This window comes from Prinia subflava, chromosome 4, assembly GCF_021018805.1.
Source record: "Prinia subflava isolate CZ2003 ecotype Zambia chromosome 4, Cam_Psub_1.2, whole genome shotgun sequence".
Classification (NCBI taxonomy): domain Eukaryota; kingdom Metazoa; phylum Chordata; class Aves; order Passeriformes; family Cisticolidae; genus Prinia; species Prinia subflava.
In genome coordinates this window covers 8,208,662-8,231,492 of record NC_086250.1, presented here as the reverse complement: position 1 = coordinate 8,231,492, position 22,831 = coordinate 8,208,662, and the positions used below count along the sequence as shown (strand labels likewise).

Below are 22,831 nucleotides of genomic sequence, written 5' to 3'. Positions count from 1 at the left end.
TTTGATGTAGGCTCAGCTTTTGGCTAGCCCATGGTTTTAACTGCTGAGCAGGTTTGGAAAAATGGCTGTTTGAATTCCTGACATTTCTACTAAAATAATGAGAGCCAAGCATCCGTAAAAATCCGTGTATGTACTTAAAGTCTTAAAAAGGAAATAAATAACATGACTTTCAAGTATTGCATGTTCTACAAGAACTACATCCTCAAATCTTACAAGGGTAATCTCTGCCTCTAAAGGTTTTTTCCTCTCTTGTGGTTCACCACACAGTTGCATGAACACAAGAAATGTGTGAGAACAAATGGGACTCGGTTCACCATGACATGAAATCTGCATCCCTGAAGAGTCTGTGCGTTTGTCCCACTTTGAATTCCTCTGTTTTAGGCACAGGTGAATAGAACAGTTCAAAGTTTTCCAGGAAAAGTTGTTCCTGCCCTCTCTGGTGATATGAGCAGTTTCCTGTTTTGAGTGGAAATAGTTATCATGGGATCACAGCAATCTTTTTCATAGCTGCCTCACACCCTGACTCCCAGTCATTCTGTACTGATCAGCATTTTCAAGCTTCCCTAAGCTTTTTTTTTTTTCCTGAACTTTTCCAATGGTAGTTCCCAGCTTTTTCCAGAAACTGTTATCATTAGTTCATAAGTGCATGACCTACTACACTTCTTTTATTCTAACAGTTCAGTTCCTAATGTATGACAGTTTGATCCTCTGCTGCACTGGCGGTATCCCAAATTCTCATCAAAAAGTTTGATGAATGCGTTCCTGTGCATTCCCATTGTTGTGCCAGGACCATTCATGAAAATAATTGAAGAGATCAGTCCAAAAGCTAATCCTTTCACTACAGCACTTGGAATACAGGATTGGTTTTGCTTCCACCTCCAACGTGGAAATCCCTGTTGTGCATTTGTGACAGAGACACATCCTCAGTCTGTGTATATATTGTAAGTGATTAATTGATCTGAGGCTTTTATGTTATTTGCTCAGAATGGAATTCTGTCTAAAAATATTGGGAAAGAGAGACAATGAGACCAATAAGAGGCATATTCAAAAGTGATGAAGGGAAACATTTTCTCAGAAGGTGTGTAATCAGATTACAGGTTTGTGGCTGCAGGAGGCTGCTAAGGTGAGACTTCGGCTCTGTTCAAAGAAGGAATGAGTGTATAAATGTGGCAAATTGCAATTTTCTGCAGACAGAACTAAGAAGTGAAAGGAGTAGAAAACCCAGAGCACAACTTCCTCCTGCAGCATATCTGGAGCTCTTCTCAGACACCATCAAAGGCAGACTTGGAGTAGTGGGACCTGCATGGAACAATCTGTCAGGCAGAATTTACAGGGAAACCCCAAATAAATGTGGAGCAGAGGGAGGCATCAAGTCCACCTGAGTTTGGGGCAGGGAGCCCAACAGGAGCTGTGCCTCTCACAGACTGCTGCAAGGTCAGAATGGTCATTGGAGAGCCAAAAGGAGCTCAAGCATTCCAAAAATAGAACATTCTGTATTTCACAGTCCTAAGTAACTCTGCATCGGGACTTTTAGGAAACAATGACTTTTTCTTTCTTTTAGGTTTCTGTTTGGTTTTTTATTGTGTTTTCTTGGTTGGTTGGTTGGTTTTTTTTATCTTGCCCAAGTATTGCAGCCTGTAGCTTTCAATTAACTTCTTTTACCCATCAGTTGCTGGCACCTAAACAGAAGGATATTTAATTTTCCCGAAATGCGAATGGCAATTTGGTAGGAATAAAAAGTCAAAGTGAAGCAAAGGCTTTTCAGCCCCTGGCACATCAGCAGTATTTTATTGATTCAAGGGGTGTCTGCATTCAGCTGTGAAGATGGTACAATGAATATTATGATCTTTTTGACCCAAACAAACACTGAGGGCAATTTGCAGGGCTCTGGAATGTGCAGGGAGCAGGTAGGCTGGCAGCCTCACTGGATGCAGGCAGCTTCTTAAAGCCTTGCTGTGCACCAGAGGGTCTGAGAGGCTTTTAAATGAAATGAATGCCTTCTACAAATTGCATTAAAGGACATAAGAGCACTGCAGTCAGTAGAGAGATTCCTACTTTCTTCAGCATGCTCTGAACTGGCCCTGCTCCCTGAATCAAAATTTTACATGATGTCATCCCATACAAGAAATCATGTTAGTGGATTATATGGGGTGAGCTCAATCCAGCCTATGACTACCTTCAAAAACTCTCACATGCTATGTCTTGAAACAAAAATCCCCACATGTGCAGGCATGCTCCTTGGACCTGAGCTATCCCTGTGAAAAGTTTGAAAAATCTGCATGAGTTTTCATTAAGAGAGTTTTTGGTGTATGTTTGCACCAGCCAAGAAAAGTTGGAGAGGGAGGAAGACAGGAAAAACAGAGAAATAAAAGAATGCTTATGAAAATTGAATGGAAAAAAAGGCATTACTCAGTTTCAAATATCTCTTTTTAATCTATAGCTTAGGTTTTTTTTAAAAAAATACTAGTGCAGCGTTCAAGTATAAAAACACCTTATACAGTGTGAAATTATTTTATTTACAGATGTATATACAAATAGTTCATTACATTAAATATTACCTCCCTGTGTTATTCCTAATTGGTGGCAAAGGCAAGAGAATTAATGACACTCTGGTTGACTGAAAGCAGGTTTGGGATGGTTATGGGTAATGAGAAGTTGACTGGATTAATTTTACAACTACAGTAGTAACTAAAAACTGCCCTTTAAAAAACCTGCTGTTTCTGTAGGAGAAATACCTTGCCTTTGTATTGAAAATTCTTCTAATAATCTTCCCTTTACCTGAGAGAAATATGATTAATGGATTATAAAATTAATCACTATCATTGAGAATTCCTTTTCTTTTTTACGAGGCTGCAAAAGTTGACAGCATTCCTGGATATGAACTCCAGAAAGAACCTGTTTTGAGTAACCTAATTTGCACTCTATTGCTCTTCCAGTTTTCTCTCATGTAGTAGAAAAAAATATTAAATCTAATAGGAGTGGGCAAAACAATTCTTTTTATTATTCCCTTGATTTCTGTGGAATAGTACCAAGCATTGAATTCTTCTTGGAAAAACCCAGAACTTGATTAGGAGATGCAATAATTAAATTAATAACAATAGTTTGATGGTGCATGTAGAATACATCTGATAATATTACCAAAAAAAAAAAAAAAAAAAAAAGGCCCCTCATACTTCTTTGAATGTAAACAGACTCTAAAAATTGGTGTAAATGAAACTGTAGTGTAAACAAGAGTCAAAATTACCATTTGTAATACCTCATGTCCCACTTGAGCTTTCTGAGTAACTTTGTGAATTGCCTGGAAACTTTGGCTCAGCTGTACAAATAACAGGAAGAATCACCAGAATAAGAAGAATAACAGAGGGGGCTGTTAAGCCAGACTCTTGGGAAGAAGTGAAGTTTCATTTTTAGCTTTTTAGCTGTAAAGTTTTGTTTCATAAGCCACTTCCTTTGAAAGGGCTTGGCAAACCTTTTGCAAGGGCTGGCTCCCTGTGTTTTGAGGGCAATGAATGAGGCAGGTAGTCAAGATCTATTCTTAGTAGCCACTCACTCAGAGACAAGAATGTGTTGGGTCTTTTTTACAAGATTCAAAACCTCTTCTTTTAGCCCAAAACATGGGAAGTCAGATTAAATTTTCAACATTTATTGTGCTTTGTTTTATTGCCAGAAGATGCATCCTCTCTCAAGGTAATAGAGCATTCAAGTGAAAATGTGAAATAAAGCTTTTGAAAGTTCTTCAGAAATACTCAAAAATAGGCCCATGATCTATGTCAGACTTTTTTAAAATCCCACTGCTTTCTTGTTGTTGTTGTTGTTGAAACAGGTCTTGTTTTCCCCAGGAAACCTTTGACATGTCCCATTGCTTTAGGGAAGAGTCTCCATCATCTTCCTCTCCTGCTGCCCCCAGTGCTGCACATCTCAGCAGCCACAGAATTATGGCTGAGTTAATGGCGAGGGCTGGGTGTCACAGTCTGATGCAGAAGCCTTCAAGCCAGTGCTGGATGGTTTCCCTCACTCCAGACTGGTGCAGGCCTTTTCCTGAGCACAGTAATTCAGCAATCCTTCCTCTCTAAGTGTAAATCCTTCCACTGTCGAAATGTATTGATACTGATGGAGTCAGGGAGACACTGAAATGGAGATGTGGCAGCTGATAGCACCAGGCAATCCTGCTGGCCTGGGAGAAATCCTGGCTTTTCTCCAGGAGCTGGGGAATCTGCTCTTAGCCTCCAGGAAATGATCTGCTGGCTCCCACTCTGGTGTTTTAACACAAAGGAGAAGCATTTCCACATGATGCATGTGGTACAAGGCACTGCAGCTCTGAGCATCTCCATGTTTTCTTCTTTTTAAACATTCACCACGTGGGTGGGAGAGAAGCCCAGACTTTACCTGTGGTCCTGGTGAAGAGCTGGACTCTGTTCCTGGCTGGGGCCTGCAGCCAGCATCACCCAGGGTGAGGTGCAGGTCCCCCAGAGCTCCCTGTGTACGTGGCCATCCCAATTTCATCTCTGTTTGCAACAAGTGGAAACCTCAGTGCTGCAGCAGCACTACTGATCTTTCAGCCAAGCTTCCAGGGCCTTCAGCCTTCTCTGGAATCTGGGCCCTCCTCCATAATGTGGCTGTAAATTAATTTTTCTATCCAATCAAGTGGCCAAGCAGGGCATTGTCCAGGTCTTGAACTCGGTCCCTGGCACAGCTCCCCGGGCTGGGAGAGGATCACTGCACATTGCAGCTCTGGAGCTTCCTCCGAGCCCCAGAGCGTTTCCAGATGGATGGAGGGCTGCCACAGTGCAGCAGGGAGAGATGGAGGCTGGGAGGGGAGCTCTGGAGTCCTCCCTGCCACCCCAAAAGACACCTCTGCCTTTAGCCTTGACTGTTGCAGCTTTTCAAGAAGGGCAGCCTTCCATGAGGTTTAACTGGGGGGAGTTTGATTTATTATTCAATCTGTGTCAAATCAAATAGCCCTGTCCTCCAAAGCAGTTCTCTAGAACTTTCTGATGGTCTGACAATTACTAACAAGAGGCTGTTGCCTCCCTTGCCTGCTGTGGTAAACCCACGGACTGAGGGATACAAATATTAAGGCTCAGGGAAAGTTGAGTGACCTGTTTTGAATGTGTAGGTGCAGAGTACAAATCCCAGTCTGCCTTCAGTCATTCCCTGTTGTGCTTGGACACATCCAGGACCCCAGGCATTGCATTTGGATCTTCTTGAGCATCCCCAGGATCCACTCTGAGTGTATGAACACCAGGCTGTATAAAATATAACTAGTCTAATCAGATAGTATTTATAGAAAGGCCTTAGCAGGGTTCTTGCTGATTTTTTGCTGGGAACCAGCTAAATCACACTTCATTCATGAGTTCTATGTTCTCTATAAAGTAAATTTCCTGTTCTGTATTTGTTTGATGGAACAAAATGGGATAGATTCTCAATTGCTGGGACTCATTTCAGCTCCACTCACTTTAGTGGAGTTTGCTTACCCCAGCTGAAATCCTGGCTTGCTGATCTCTGACTTTTACATATTTTGCTGAATTTCCTCTTTCCACTTCTATGCCTTTTCCTTCTAGACATATTTTCCAGCACTTTGCATCCTTCTCTCTTTTGGTTTATTAAAACAACCTTCATCATTTTCTTGTTTTCCCTTCCAATCTCTCCCCACAGCTCTTAATTTTCCCTCCCTCCTTGTGGAGGGAGCCAAAAGTCTCTTTGGTGCATAGAAAAATGTCAAGAGAGAGTTTGGTGCAAGAGGGGCTTTATCAAAAGAGGCTTCATTAATCACATTGTATGTGCAGGTGACATCATTGCACAAGAAAACTTAGTTTTATACTTATATCCGAAACTTATAAAAACTTCAGTTTATGCCAGTATTTTCGGATGTTCCTGACTCTTTTCTTTTTTTCCTTTAATAAAAAAAGCTTTTTTCCCCTGTAGTTATTCAGGCTAGAAGTTGATGATAGTGTCCGCAAGAGAGTATTTTTCCTGAAGTTAGTGCAGCTAAAAAGAAATATGTCAGATAGACAAGGACAGGAGATAGTTCTACTCCTTAAAACCATGAAAGCATTGTTCAGAAAACAACCAGAAGGGAAAACTTGGAAAAATCAGTGGAAAAAATTACTTCAGGGGCAGTGGACAAGTTGATCTGTGGAATATCCGTGCCCAATACATGCCCTATATTGTAGTTTTACTTCTTGAAGTCCCCCTTGAATCAGATTCAATAATATGACATGGATGAACTGAAGAAAGCATAAGGCAAGAGCAGAGACAGACAGACTCTCCCTCTCATCCTCTGCAAAGGCAAAGCTTTCATCTGAACCCAAAAGGAACCCCGAGTACACATGTAATTTTTTTGCTGGAGAAATACCATTAAAATGAGCAAAATCAGTTGCACAAATGAAGTCACACCGTGCTGTTGGGCAGCAAGAGACGGTGCTGAGACAAACAGAAGAATAAAATTGGAAAGATGATGACTGAGGATTTTGACCCATTAAAAAGCCATAATATTTCACCTAATAATTCCAGGGAATATATTGTATGTTTTCTCCCTAAAACTTGTTGAAAGCAACAAGATGCTAAAGTCCACCAAGTATTGTTTTAACGTTGCATTTTCTTCCAGTGCTTCTCTTTTGTCTCATTCCTAATTTTTTAGAAACTGTGGAGCAGAGACTGACTTTTCTCCAGTGCTGCTTTTGCTCTGATGGAATAAAACAAAACGATCATTTTTGCCGCCGGTCTGACAGTAAATTAATTCCATGTGTGTTCCTCATTAGTCAGTTGTTTCCTAGGCAGGAAAGTCAGGGCTCAGGAGAGCTGCCCTGGTGTCATGGCTTGTCCCAAGGGTTGCTTTTCCCCGTGCTGTAACGTCTCATGGTGAGATGACATTACACTCATCACTCCTCAGCATCACATGCCCAGTGTCTCTGAGTGCCCTTATAAACCTGTATAAAAGGCAATTCTAACATTATCCATAAAGGAAACCTTTTGCCTTTTTCCCCCCTTTAGTCTTCCTCAGAAGCTTGAAGGCAGAAGGAAAGAGAAAGTGATGGCAGAGAGGTTTTTATCCCCTATTCCTGCTGCAGCTCTTTCTTGTCATATGCAGGGCTCTGCTTATCCCCATATCTGGATTTAAGATATGATTTGCTCCCAGATCAGGTTGGCACAAGTTTATGGCTGTTGTTTTGCTCTCAGTCTAGATTTTCTTGCCTCATTGTTTTTTATCTGGGGACTCGCTCCTCTTTCTCCATGACAAGGATGGGTTTGTCTGCTGATACCAGCTGGACTTCCCTCAACTCTCCTCTTCCTTGACACTGCAGAGCTCTTGAGCACCGGTGACTTTTCCTCTCTCCTGTTTCCATCTGAGGCACATGATTTAATCCCCTGTGTCCTTAAGAGTGCTGTGGTCTCAATTTCATTTGTGAGCTTAATATACTGGTGTCCGGGTGAAACTTAATGGGCTGTGCTGCACAGGAGGACAGGGCAGATGATCGAGCTGTCCCTCCTGGCCCCCAGCTTTATGGAGCCTGCCTAACTGATATTATGCCATAAATCAGCAGCAACAAATTAAATGGGAGACCACAGTCTCTCCTACACACACACACCTGCTGACCATAAAAACTGGGGAGGAGGGGCTGAGGGCTGAGGGGTTACAGCAGTTGCCAGCTCGGATCCAGGCGTGGATGACTGAAGGTTTTTACTGACTGGAGGATTTGTAGCAGCCTTTGTGAAATGAGTTTGGTGGCCTCTGTCCATTTCCCAGTGAGCATAAAAAACTCAACACCCTTTTAATATCTCCCATAAACTGGCATAGGCTGTCCTTTTTAGAAGTTTTCTTCATATCACTGTACGGGTACATTGGCTGGATAATGATTTTCCTTGTGTTGTTGACTTCTTTGAAAGAAAAACGAGGGTGTTTGTTTCCATAGCTTCTCAAAAGCCACCAGTTCTTACTGGACTGAGCTGAGCTGCACTGCCATGCAGAGAGCATAGTAAACACAGACCCTCCAAAAGCACCTTGACATGTTAAATTCAGGTTCCTTAATTCCTTTTCTTTTGAATATATTAAAAAATTCACCAAGAAACAGCTTCGTGGGCTGGAAATATGAAATAAATAAATAAATAGAACAAACACAGCAAATATTTTTATTTTCAGACTGACTTGAACATTTAAAAGCCCCGCAGTCAGTTTCCCACCAGGAAGAAAAAGATAGCTGTGCTCACATTTCTGCCTTAGGCAGATAGCCCAGCTTATTTCAGAGTCTGAAGCAACAGTACAAACCCAGACAGTCCTGCACTGCCCAGGTCACACTCATGGGGCATTTGCAGTCACCAAGACAATTCATCCATCCCATGCCTTGTCTCTGGCTGTTTGCTGGGGCCCGAGAGACCCTAACTTTTGTCACACACAGCAAGACATCACAGGGTCCACGGGAATGCTGGCAGACCTCCAGCCTGTTCCCTGGACATTTCCAAGCATCTCTAAAAAAAATAAAATAAATAAAATAAAAAAAGGCTGACAGAATAAACTGTTCTGATGACCTGTTTTGGCTGGTCAGAAGAAGTGGGAACACTGAGCACAGCCCTAGAAGCAGTCAGACACACGTGCAGGTGTCGGGGTACAGCTGGTGACACCAGGGAAGGAGTCTCTGAAGGAGCCTTCCCCCACAGAGAATGCACTGAGCTGGGAGGGACCCACAGGGATCACTGAGTCCAACCCCTGGCCCTGCACAGACACCCCTCAATCCCACCCTGTGCATCCCTGAGAGCGTTGTCCAAACGCTCCCGGAGCTCTGGCAGCCTTGGGGCCGTGACCATTCCCTGGGGAGCCTGGGCAGTGCCCCACACCCTCTGGGGAAGAACCTTTCCCTGAGATCCAGCCTGACCTTCCTGTGACACAGCTCCAGCTGCTCCCTCGGGTCTGTCCCTGGTCCCAGAGAGCAGAGCTCAGGGCTGCCCCTCCTCTTCCCCTCAGGAGGACGTTCCTCAGCAGACACTTTGTTCTTCAGGCACATAAGTGGTTTCCTCCAGACATTGCACAGCCCTAGGAAGCTCCCTCTCCACAGAAAGGCTTTGCAGAGCATTTGAGTAAAATCAGACAACTCAGGGCTCTGGCAGACCCCGTTTCCCCACCTCCAGGGGCTCCATCCCTGGCCTTGCATCCTTCCCAGGCACTGGCAGAGGGTGAGCAGGGCTGGCACAGGAGGAGCTCAGCGGGGGCTGCTTGGTCACAGGTGCTCAGCCTGACATCCCCAGAGCTGCAGCCAAACCTCTCCATTGTCCTGCAGGGGCAGGAGGGAAGTGTGGCACTGCCCGCTGTTTCCCCAAGGAGGGGAGAGGGTGATTGTGTCACTAATCCTTCCCAAGCAAGCCTGGTAGGTGCTGGCTTTATGAGCACAGGTGCCACGGGGGTGCCAAGCCTTTCCCCACACAACACCTGCTGCAGGACCCCCACGGCTCACTCACAGAGATGCAAACATGAATCTCATTGACCAAGAGCTGAACTCTAGTAAAAATCACTTTATGGCCTTCTTTGTGATCATTGCAATGAGTCCAGATTTCATCTGGCCTTTTTTTTTTTTTTTCTCAAGCAAATAGGTCCCCAACAGCAAAACAAACACTTCTCCTGAAACCCAGCTCTCAGCTCATGCAGTGTGAAAACCCACACTACAGAAGATCATTAAGTGGGTGGCTGCCTGTACCCCTGGTGAGCTTAACAAGCCTGTGTTTGAGAAGAGCATCTTGTGGTGAGAGGCACTGAGGACGTGCATTGAAAAGAGCTCATGAAGTCTGAATATAAATTCAAGACAGGGTAAAACAATTTCAAAATTATTATTTCTAGTCCCCCTGGATTTCTACTTTTACCCCAGCACTCATTACAAGCCTCATTTAAGCTAGGAAACATACCTGGAATAGATTTGCTTTTCTTTTTTTTCTTTTTTTAAGAAAGCAAATCATAAGCAAAAAAATATTTTTGTACACTGGTTTCTCAAAACAACCTGAGCGATTTGCAAACCTCGTAATAGTCACCTATTACTTCACCCTTCTAATTACAACCAAATGAACTATGCCAGTCTTTCTTCCTTTCAGAATTAAATCGTTAATGAAATTAGGAGAAATGTTAACTACTGTTACCAGTAAGATGACTTTGTTGTTGTACTTGTCTTTCCCCATCAAAACACATTTTATAAAGACACCAAAGTTCCCACAGTTTTTTTGATGGGTGTTTTGTCTCCCCACAACACTACTTATCTGTAAATTATATTTCTTGCTTACAGTACAGACTGGGTGGAAAGCAGACTGCTCTCACTGCAGCCATGAATAAACAGGCAAGCACACACTTGTAAAGCCACCGTGACAAGTTGATGCACAAACAACCCTCAGGCTTGCACCTCCCAGTTCCAAAATGAGCAGTACTTGCTTATTTTTATTGTTCACATGCAGATGATTCCTTAGCAGTCAGAATCCCTTTTTTTCATACGTACACTCTTCTCTCCATTCTTTTTGGACTTAATAAATTGCACTGTAAGACAGCATGGTCCACTCCTCTGTCAGAGCAGAGATGCTTCATTTTTTACATTCATTTTACCAGAGGGGAGTTTCTGGGCTTTTTGAGTGAGAACTGGCTGCCTGTGAAAGGTTAACAGCCTGAAAATTAAATCCACCTCCTTATCCATCTCCGAGACTGGACATTCAGCTTGATGATCTTAAAAACCTCTTCCAACCATGGCAATTCTATGGTTTACAGAACTGGGCAAACAGATGCAGAGCCAGCTAGGAAAACATGTGTCTGTACAAGTGTCTGATCCAAGAGGGTTTCCTATGCATGACAATTTCACAGGGACTATGCACAGAGGTGTTTATTTTAGGAACTTGGTCTCAAGCAACACAGCACTCCTGTGTACACCCAGGGCACACCCTCCAAGGATCTTTTCTTCAGTTCCTTGCAGGAAACTCCACTAAAAAATTCACATCTTGAGGGTTTTTTAGAGCAGCATGGGAGCTTAGAAGGGTGTAGCTCCGTGAGCCCATACAGGCACCTCCAGGCCAGGGTTGCAGCTGGAAAAGAGAAGGGAATTCACTGCCTGCCCACATTTCCCTCTGCAGAGCCAGAGGACTGCAGGGCTGGGCAGTGATGAGGCAGTAGCAGATAAAGAATTGCTCAGCAAAAGCTGTTTTGCTCAACAAAACACTGACTTGCCACAGACATGATCTTGTGTTGGAATTTGTCATTGGCAGCAATTTTGGTTCAGGGAAGGATTTCAGCTCAAGAGAGCAAGATCTGCCCCAGCAGAGGTGGCAAAAATCCTCTGGGTCACACTCTCTGCCCTGGCATTGAGGGAGTGCCAGAGGAGGGAGAAATTGGTGCAGCATCTCCCTGTGGCCTGGGAGACTCACATTCAAGTTCTTGTCCTAAGAAAGATGTGATTTCATTTACAAAGGAGGGAACTTTTATCATCTTGGGTATGATCATTGAACAGAGATATTACTAAAGGCCTTTACAATGGAGGTGATTCCATGTGAGTGCAACTGACTGGACAGAAAAGTTTTGCATAAAGAAAACACACGTTGTGTCAGCTCTGAAAATTCCAGTTGCTCAGAGATCAGCCACATTTAATAATTTAATTTTTAATGCTCAGAAACCACAAAGGAGTCTCAGTACAGAAGTCAGAAGCCTGCAAAAGTCAGGCTATCACTTTGGACAATGAATTCATGCAATCTGTACATAAGGTAGTGAACGTGTAGGGTGAATGTGTACAATGCCTGAAACAACCCAGGGGATCAGTGAAGTGCACACAGCTGAATCTCAGGTAGAACCTGGAGCTGTGATTGCAGCATCTGAGCTGAATTTAGCTTTATTTGTGACCAACACCAAGTACCTCCTCCTGCTGCACACCTTTGTGGTTTCACACCACTGCTGCTGCACCTGAGCAGTGAGTGGGGCAGCTCTGAGGCAGCCTGGATGTGTCTGTACCTGTGCTTGTACCTCTGATTGCAGTGATACCTCCTGCTCCCAGGGGCTCACAGCCTCTTACAAAGATGTGGGATATCACCAAGAAAGCAAGGTCAGAAAAGAGAAAAAATTAATTATGATACTGTGTGACAGGCGCTTCCCTGTAGTGCTGCCAAGTGTGATGTGGGACAAATATCCCTTTTGGCACTTTCCTCACCTTTCCTGTCTGTGTGGTGACAGTGAAAGTGCCTCCCCCCAGAGCAACCACCACCTTTGATTTTAAAGTTATGAGAGGACCATCATCCCAGAACTGTCTGGACTTAAAGGTCATTCTGATGGATTTACTATCTGTGCCACAGTGTGCCCCAGGAGTGCAGTATCTCAGGGGGAATGAGGAGAGTTTGTCTGGAATATAGATTGCAAGGGAGGCTGACAGAAAACTAACTCTGGTGTTCTAGCCTTTCCTTAGCTCTGCTCTGCATTCATTTCCCCAGAATATTTCTGAGTTATGTAATGCCTTTCTCACTCAATGGTTTTTTCTGTGCTATAATCTTAATTAGCGTGCTGGGTTGCCAGTTTGCCATGTAGCAATTAATGTAATGAGGTAATCAGGGACGGATTAGATTTGTGTCTTACGGATTTGGGTGCCAGACCCAGAGTCCAGCAGCATCTCTGGGTGACCTCTCTGGGTGGCTTTTCACCCTGAAGGAAGCACAACAAGACCCAGCAAAGAAGTGCCAGGGCAGCTCTGCCACCCTGCACCGCCCCAGGGGTTCTGCTGGCTGTAATTATCAGGAAATCTCGTCAATGTGTGTGCTAGATGCCCAGCCTATCTGGGCACCTTTTAAAATAAAAAACAGCTTGCCAAAGTGCCTCCAAGAATTTGGCCTTGGGTGAAGGCAGTTGGCAGAAGCAGGGGGGTGGCTGAGCCATGAGCCTGCTCTTCCACACGAGGGCTGACAGCACCACAGGGCTGCAGTGCTCCACAGAGAGGAAACCCAGCCACAGAGCTCTGGAGAAGTTAAAACACCTCATGAATTAAAAACTTAGGGATCTGTCCCAGCAAAAGTGAGGAAGGAAGGGTTTTGAAAGTATCAAGAAAGAACAGTTCAATATTTTCAAAAATGTGTTGCTTGTGGAAAGCTTAAATGTTGTGTTTCAACCATCTTGAAAGTAAACTTTATTCTACTCTATAAAGATTGACCTTTATAAAAAAATGAAATCATATTTCATTAAAAGCAAGGGAAGGATGGCTTTAAAGGAATAAACTTGCAGAGGCAGAATGATACAATTCAAGTAAACCAAAAAGAAAATTTTATAGTTCCTCTATTTCATTATAAAATCCATAAAATCTCAATACCTTTCAGACTGCAGTCCCACCTTGGGTCTCTCCCTGTGGTGGTATATCTGTGGATTTTGTCAGGGTATTTTTCAGACCCTTCCTCTCCTCTCCTGCACCAGTTCCCTCAGGAATCCAGCCCTCTGCTCCCCACCCTCCCAGCTCGTTCCATGATGCATTTAAAAGCAGAGCAAGCTGCCAGTTTGCTGCAGCTCTGAGCTGGAGCCCTTTGAAGAGACCCACAGACAGAGGATGGCTGGATCAGCTCCCCAGGGATGCTGCAAGTCAGCAGACTTTGCTGCTCAGCTGCCACAAGGTTCAACTGAGGCTGCCCAGGGGAAAAGAAAAAATAAAAAAAGTAAACAAAGAAAGGAGAAAAAAAAAAGAAAGATCAAAACTGAAGTTGGGTAAAGGCAGACTGGAAACACTTCCAACAATTCCTGGAAAGTAAACAAAGAAAAAAAGAGACAGAGAGAAAAGATGCAGGGAGGGTGTCCCTGTTGGGAGGCACACAGGGCTCTCAGAGTGGCCCTGGTGGGTGTGTGCAGGTCACACCACGGGCTGGTACCCTGCCATTAAAGAGAGTGAATTTTCAGGTGTTTCCCACTCACAGACAGACACTGGGGGCTCGGCTGTTGGATAAATCTCATTTTCCATTTGGGGTGCAAAGCCTGTGCAGTGTTCCAGCTGTACCAGGGGGGCCTGTGAGCTCTGAGAGCAGCTCTCAGCACAGGGCTCTGCTCTGCCCAGTGAGGCTCTGGGACAGCAGAGGAGCAGCCCAAACAGCCCAGCTGGCCTGGTGCTTGTGCAGCTTTGTCCATGAGATTTTGTGCAGAGCCTGCACACCGTGGGGAGTGGAGGAGCTGCCCATGGATGCTGCACATCTGCTCCATGTGCTCATGGCTCTGAGGGGCTCTTGGACCAGGTTACCCCTCACAGTGCTGCTATTACAACTTTAATTGTCACCAAAGGCTGGCTTGGAAGCAAAAAGTGACCCCTCAAGAACCATTCGTAAAAATCCATGTGTATGGACCATGAAAGTAATATTTCAGCTGCAAGCTGAAATTTCCCAGATAAACCAGGGCTCTAAAAATAACACCTCTTTCCACGGTATCCTGTTGTAAAAGTGAAGGCTGCAGTTTCACAGGAACTGCTCTTTAGAATTATCTCTGCCTAGCTACCTCCATCAGGAGAGGAGCTTAGTGTTTAAAAACAGCAATATGCAGTAGCAATGAATTCATTCTTTCTGGGTCACTGCTTGTCTGTGCAAATGTGGCCTATTCAGAGAGAGAAAAATAAAAAAACAAAAAAGAAGAAAAGAATAAAATCACATTTTTTTGTTCTTTTGATTCAGGAGCTTCTCTGTGGCAGGAGGAACTCCAGCCTTAGCTCTTGGGAACCCTTCATATCTAGAACTTGCAGATCTCCCATCACTGGTGGGCAGCCTGCACAAAGGAGAGGAACGTAGCCTGCACCTAGGGAAGTCATTCCCCTGTGGCTGTGGTAGGGAAAGTGCTTCAGAAGTCCCAGGAAGGGCTGTTGGTAAAAGATGGAGGCCCAGAGGGGAAAGAAAGCAGGGAATGAAAAGCCAGGACAGTGTGTATCCTGGTGCCCTGTATCACAAACTGATGAAACAGCTCTGTCTTGTCATAAGCTGCTCCTTCAGTGCTCTTTGGCTTCCTTCACAGACAATGTGAGGAGTGACAGGACAAGAGGAAACGGCCTCAAGCTGCACCAAGGGCGGGTCAGGTTGGACATCAGGAAGGATTTCCTCACTCAAAGGGTGGTCACACATCTGAAGGGGCTGCCTAGGGAGGTGGGAGAGTCCCCATCCCTGGAGGTGTTCAAGGAATGACTGGATTCAGTGCTGTGGTTGACTTGGCAAAGTGGTGTTTGGTCTAAGCTTGGACTTGTCCAACCTTCATGATCCTATGGCTCTATGATTATAGCCCTTGATAAAAAGTCTCTCTCCACCTTCCTTATAAGCCCCCTTTAATTGCTGAAAGGCCACAGGTCACCTTCAAGCCTCCCCTTCTCCAGGCTGATCAATTCCAATTCTCCCAGCCTTTCCTCCCAGCAGAGCTGCTCCATCCCTCTCATCCCCTTGGTGTCCCTGGCCTGGCCCCAGCAGCTCCCTGTCCCTCCTGTGCTGAGATCCCAGGGCTGGAGGAGCTCTGCAGGTGGGGTCTCACCTGAGCAGGGCAGAGGGGCAGAATCCCCCCTTTCCTGCAGCCCTTTCTGCTTTGGATGTCTCCCTGGATTTCTGGGCTACACATTGCCAGCTCATATCCAATCTTACACACACCAATAGTCTCAAGGCCTTCTCCAGAGGGCTGCTCTCAAACAATTCATCCCAGCAGGTTTGCAAGTGCAGAACAGGAACGGGATCATCCTCCTTTCCTCCCCACTTTGGCAGATATTTCCAGTTGGTACTCTTAAGGGACACAGTAAGTGGGGAGCAACTTATTCCTTGGGGATTGTGGGTTTGGAGTGCAAAGTGGAGAATGTCCCCATGGAAATTCATCTTGGAGCTCAGTTACTTTGGAAAATTTGCTACCAAATATCCTCTGCTTCAAAAGTTTAAAGAATATGTGCAGGTTTTGGAAACAAGGCTTTGGGGTTTTTTATGGCACTATTAACTTCCAGCTTTCAGTATCATCAACTGCAGAATGGAAAAGAGACACGTTCAGTGCTATAAATCAAAACTGAGAAAAACCTTATGTTTATTGAAAAAGTGAGGATGCCTGCCAAAGGGGCTTTCTCTCTCGAGAATACTGAATGGCTTAGAGTACATCTGTATGTTATCCTCACTGGATCTGACAAGGGAAAATGGCCATGGAACATAAATACCTTTGCTTTTGTCATATCCCATCGAGCTCTGAGAGATCTTTGGACCGTTCACATATTTAAGAATAGAGGCTGGCAACTCAAGGATCACAATTTCTTCCAGCCTAGAGACAAGCTGGCCTTTCTACAACTGCAGCATGAGGATCCTTCTTGGCTGAAGCCTTAGTAGCAAGCACTAAAATAGGAAAAATAGGAAAGCTAGGTAAAATAGGACATCCTGCTTTAGGGCTGCTAGAAGCACTAGCAAAGCAGGGTGGACTAAGGTAAGAGTACTCTGCCTTTGAAAGCCAGTTTGGCCTTTTGTTTGAACAGCACTGTTCCAGAAACAAATCTCTTCCAGATTGTGCAGGGAATGTTTTCTGTGCTTTCCTAACTGAGGAAGAGACATTTCTGCCTATGACAGGGAGAGAGAGTTACTTCCATACACCAGCATTCCCTGCTGGCTTGAAGGAAAACGGCAATGGAGTGACCGGAGTTTCCAAGAAACAGACATCTGTAAATCTGTAAGCACCGCAGGCATCAAAAACGAAAGAATATAAAAACAATCTCACTGCACATAAGAGAAGGTAAAAATAAATCCTCTTGGTGCTGTGATTTACTTATCCACCCTAGATTCAAGATGTGCTCAAGGCCCAGCAGCCAATTTGGAAGCAGAACTTGAGTGTCCAAAGCTCCCGAGTGTTTTGAGTTGGGATTTGTACCACTTGCCAAACTCACATCTAGGTTTTGGCTTTGCTCCTTCCCCACCAGTCTTCCAAATTTTCAAGTGCAGAATACAGATTTGAGCACATTCCTTTCTAGAGCTTCTGATTTCCCTCTGAATCAGGGTTAAATGAGTGTAGGTCTATCAACTTTTAACTAATTTTGTTGGTACCAGAGAATGGACTCTTGGTTTTGTCCTTGCTTTTATGCAAGATTCATAAAAGGACTCTGATATGTGTACAAGTGAACTGTGATATGAACTGTGGTAGATATAGGTTGATATTTAGAATTTAAAGAAGAGAATCATGTCTTCTAAACAGAAACTTCCAGGCTGAATAGATGACCTCAAGGACCCCAAGCTGAGCATCTACGCTCTCATCCCATGAACATCTTACCTGAATAAGACTTTAAGGAGGCAGTCCTAATTTTGAAATTATACTGTCTAAAGACTTCTAAAAACACATATCACCTCTAACACTTTATCCATTCACTGAGCCCTTGGCAAAGTTTTTGCACCTTCATTCCTCTCTGACTGGGTGTTCTGTGAAACGCATTAAAGCTCAAAGCCTTCTCAAGAGTCTTACTTTCATTTAATAATATTTTTTTAATAGCCAAGTGAAGGAGCATTTAAACATTTTGATAAATTATAAAATAACAGGCTGGAAAAAGGATTCTGGGTATTGTATTTGGGTTACCTTAACATCTGTTCGGTATTAGGGAACTTTTACATCCCCAAAGAAGCCTTGTTAGGGTTGGAGGCAAAGAAGTATTTCTGAGTAGTTTCCCCTTTTTTATTATTATTTTACTGCATATGGTGTCCTCCAGGTGCACAGGTCTGAAGGTCCCTTTTTTGGAAAAAATAAGCAGCAAACCCAAGAAATTATGCCAGTCCTTGTGTATGTTTCACAGGAGGTTTCCAAATAGTGTCATGGCCATTGGGAAGCAACAAAGATTGAGACTGTTTTCAGTTTCTTCAGTGTTGTGTTATTCATTTTCCTAGATGTTGAGTAAATTTGCTCTGAAGAAATTGCTCTTTACTGCCTCAGCTCTATCTTCATTATTTCCTATCCAGGTCGATGTGCAAACGTCAGCAGACAAAAGTTCTCTTTGTCTGTCAGCTTCTGCACTGCACACAGAAGTTCTCATATGAATAAGTGAATTTAATGTCCTATTTATTGTTCTACCCAAATCTGTATATGTGTGTTTGTGTGTGCACCCATTGGGTTTGTGTGGAGGTGATACATAACATTTTAAAACATTATTTTGACTGAAAAGAATATAAGTGGATTTTGTAGAATCATAGAATGTCCTGAGCTGGAATGGACCCACTAGAATCATCAAAGTCCAGCTCCTAGACCAGCCTAATTGTTGATAAGCTTTGATTTAGTTCATGCTTGAGATGTGTTATCTGCTGCATTTTCATTTAGGCAATGTCCTCCTAAATTGTCCTCTTCATAAAAACAAATATTTTGGAGGCATTTTATAGCAGTCTTGTTCTACTTTTGAATGTCTCACACAATTTAAGCACAGGTTTGCTTCAGAAAGGCCACCAAGTCATACCTGTGTTTGGATAACAAAACCAGATCTCTTAAGGATTAATTATTTTACTGTCTGTACAGGATATTGATTGTAGAGGGTCTCCAGGGTTTGTATCTTTATTTTTATTTTTACTCAGTGCAGTGGTAGGATCTGAGAAATACAATTCTAGTAGGATCTAGGAAGCTTGGTCTCAAAATAAAAGGACTTTTCTTCAGTGCAACATAAATGCAGGCTAAGGAGCAAAGGACTAAGCAAGAAGGGAAGGATGATTTAGGGAATCCCAGATATCTTCTGTTGAATGAAAACTTCTGTGAGTTTACACCTGAAGCCTGATTCTTTTCTCTCTGGTGATGGAGTCACATGAGGGATTCCCCCATATGAGGGTGTTCTTAGTCAGGGGAGATTCAAGGTCCCTCTTCCAGCTGATCCTTTGAGGATTTCTCACACAAAACTGGGAGGTGAGGCTGTCCGACAGAAGAGACAATCACCAATCATTTCATTTGAGAAGTGGAGTTTATGGACCATAAATTACACAAGGTTCACACACCTGAAAGCATCTTCTCTTCCAGCCTTTCTTATACAACTCCCTTTGATTATTTATTCCTCCCAGGTCATTTTCCTGGTGTTTGACCTCATGTACTAAAACAAAAAGCAACTCAGAAGGCAAGCAAACACCTCCTTCCAGCTACAAGTGTTCCAAGCCAAAGAGACGAGACTTTGATGGCTCCTGCTACCATAACCCATGGCCCATTCCCACAGCAGCTCTGCTGCTCTGGGGAGAGCTTTCCACACAGCTGCAGGTTAAGTGATGAGGAGTTAGGGCAATGCAGAATTTAACACTCTGCATTTAAAGGAAGATTCAGAGTATCCCTTTGCAGTTTTGCCCCACTAAGTAGCTTCTGGTGCCTTTGGGCTGCCACAGAGGAGTCCTGCAGTGATGCTAATGAGCACTTTCATTTTCAGATGTGTATATTCATTGGCAGTAGCCTGCTAGCAAGAACGAGAAGTTCTCAGAGGAGCATTCTCAAGTGATCACCAGATGTTCTGTATTTTCCTCCTAATGCCATGAACGGATGAAGGAAGCAAGCTGGCACAAGGGAGCTCAGCTGATGTCATGGCTGGAGACAGGGCAAGTGGAAAGGCCTGGAGAATAAAGACCCCTTCTCCTGGAAAAGGCATTAGCCAAGGCTCTGACACTTGTCATAAGCTGGGTTCTGCATGCTGTGTGCATGTTCAAGGAGGATGATCCCTGACCCACACAGCTGACATCATCTTCAGCCTATTTAACACCATAGAAGAAAAAATCCACTGTGTGGTGGTCAAGGCTCCAGAAATGCAATTACCCTTTTTTTGAAATGTCATTTAATGCACTCTGAAACCAAGGATTTGCTCTTTGGGTGCATCCTGATGAGCCAGGAATAAACATCCCAGGGTGATTAATGGCAGTGGGGGTGGATTTGCTGTGGGTGTGCACACACACACCCAGGATCCAACACCCACACATTCCCACAATCCTGGGGAATTGCTTGTGTGTTCAGTTGCAGAATTTTTGGCATTTGGGCATTCTGCTGATTTTTCGAGCTGCAGATCCATTTGGGTCAGATTAGCAGAGACAGCCAAGGAGCCATATCACTCTCAGCCACGAGCCAGCTGTTCTTAGAGTTCCTTGGAGCCATCCAATATAAAATCATCTTCCCATGAAGCCAACATTTACCCTGGCAGGGACAGCTCGGGACAAGAGACAGATGGATTGTAGAGCTGGGACCGAGGAGTTCAAAGTGCTGAGGAGTAAATCCAGGGAGCAGTGATTGCTAGTTAATCCTTTCTTTTCTTGGGCATTCAGTTCACTTCCAAGCACATCAATAAGCTCTAGTCACATTGCAAAATGAGTCATCTACAAAGTTACTAAAATTTCCAGCCATTTTGCAAAATTATTGTTTCAGACAGTACTTAAAATTAGTGTTTAATTAATTTCTCAAAATCTGGATTTTGAAATGATTTTCCTACACATGCATGTCTACAGAACCATGCAATCACTTATTTCCACACTTCACACTATTTTGTTAAATTATTTAAATTGTCAGTCATCCACAAAAAATATGTTATAACTGTAAAAGGTATTCTGGGGCCTTTAAGGCTATCAGGGAGGATTATTATAGTTATTATGGGTGCATCAACAGCATATTTCAGAGTATTCTAGTTACCGGAAATCAATTTTTTCTCTAAAATATTTTTATTTTATAATTAGATATTTAATAATAATAATAATTAAATAATTATTTTCTCATAATAATGAGAATTTTTTTCCTCATTCATAAGCACAAACAATGATTCCTTTTTAGTTTTAGGTGCAGAGCAGTTTCTTAAACTGGCCTGCCACACAGAACATCCCAGTCAGTCACAAAGGGTACACAGAAGGTTTTCACAGCCATCCAGATGACAAATCTGAGCAGAAATCTGCCCTGGCCACATCCTGAGCAAGTCTTCCCTACAGTTAATTAACAAAGCAAGCAAGTGAAGTCATTTACGATCTGAGATATTTAATTCAACTGGTAATATTTTCATCTAAACTACACTGTGCTGTTTGTGCTTCTCTTTAATTCATCAGAGTGTTGGAGGAAGGAGAGGAGGAGGAATTGTTTTATACCTACTGAGCAACCACAATTATGAGCAGTTTTACTTCTGCTCTGCACAAGTTTTCAGCATGGAGTTGTGAGTTGCAGTGGATTTTCCTCATGTGGGTATTTGTCTGTAAGAAGGGAAGAGCTTTGGGTCTGATAAAAGGAAAATCTGATCTTTAAAGAGCAAAGGCACACTGGGCATGGCTTTGTAGTGGGAGAGATAGCCAAGTTACCTTTGCTAATACAGGCTTGGGTGGAAGGCACAATGTGCACCCTTTGGATTTGATTCCTGCAGGCTCCTGGAGCCTTTCCATCAACTTCAGTGGGATTCAGTCAAGCCTTAGAACCTTCTGTGAAAATATGTGCATTAGCACCCAGGTTGTGCAGATATTTCCATGTAAAGAGGTTTTTCAGGTGTGTAACTCTGTCAGCTGTGCTTATTTCAGCAGGCAGTCCCAGAAATGCCACATAAATGCCTACAGGACTGGGGCTCTTGTGATGCTCAGCAGTAATTGTTTGCTTTTACTTGTGCTTTTACTTGTGCTTTTAGGTGCTATTTGTCATGAGCTGCTTTCAAAAATGAAAATAAAAGTTTTGCATTGAATTTTCTTTCTGTTTGGAAGGGACACAAGTTGCCGTTCTTTGTTTTTTCCAACACTGAGTAGGCATGAAAACAGAACTGTCCCTAAACGTATGAGTATTCAACAAAAAAAATCATGGAGGAAATGCATCTTTCAACAGTTGTCAGCAGATACATTAGGCTTTCTGTGGCAGCAGAAGGATCATCTATCCCCATCAGCTGAAATTCCATTGTCTTATCCTTTTCCTTCTTCTGCCAAGGTTCCCATTGAAAGGCTTGGAAAATTTTCATTTAACTTTCCTGAGCTCTGTAACTGTCAGTGCTGTCCCCCTGTGACTATGAGGACGTTTTGAAGCCTGCCAGAGAGACATAGTGCAGGTTGAAATGAGAAAAATGCCATATGTTATTTGGGTAGAGCAGTTTATTGTCTTACAATAGTTAAAAAGAGTTATGATGAGGTTTTCCCCTGACGTTATTTAAAAAAGAAACAGCATTTGCTAGAGACAAGCCTTTGCCAACATATACTTTCTAAACCATAAAAAAATCACATGGCTTTATCTTATTCCCATTGAACATATTTTTTCCAAGCCAAGACAAGAGCATCCTGACAATGGAGTACAGAGCTCAGAGTAATTGTCCTGGTGCTCTTTGTGTCTTGGGGCCCTCCTAAATAAGCACTGACAGATGTTGCAAACAGTGGTCAGGAAGATAAGAAGGGAGGGCTGCTTCAACAACTGAGAGTAATTCTCATGTACTTTAACTGCAGAAAGGAATCACGGGCAAACACCACACACAGCTCCTCTGCCATGTTTTGTGAGCGGGATTGCTGAAGAATTGCCACAATTTTGGAGTTAAAGGTTTATCTTCTGGCACAATGGATAATGCACATGAAGAGTCCAGCAACCAGGCTTACAGATTAAGGAGGATTATTATGTTGGGGAGGATAAATCCTCATTAACTTCAGTTTGGGACAGCAGCTCTGTGTGCATGGACCAAAGCAGTGCCCTGGGGGCTGTAGAGACATCAGGCTCTGCTGAACACGAGGCAGAGAGAGGTGGCAGGCAGAGAAAGAGATCCCTGGAGTTCACTGACACTTCTGCACCATTGGCTCTTTCATAGTTTTGATTTCATTTCACACAGACTTGAGGTAGACAAACCCCTTCCAACAGTGCAGACATGTTCTTGTGCCAGTATGTTTGGGGTTTGTGTTCCTGTTCCTTCTCTGCATTGTGTAAAGGTTGATTGAACCCTAAATGTGACAGACA

The 22,831-nt window shown here is 43.5% G+C and overlaps 1 protein-coding gene across 4 annotated transcripts in view; it reads left to right on the top strand.

Annotated features, from left to right (window-relative positions):
* Nucleotides 1-22,831, top strand: part of LOC134549607 (potassium voltage-gated channel subfamily KQT member 1-like) — a 395,125-nt gene that overhangs the window by 306,220 nt on the left and 66,074 nt on the right. The gene's annotated exons all lie outside the window — the stretch shown is intronic.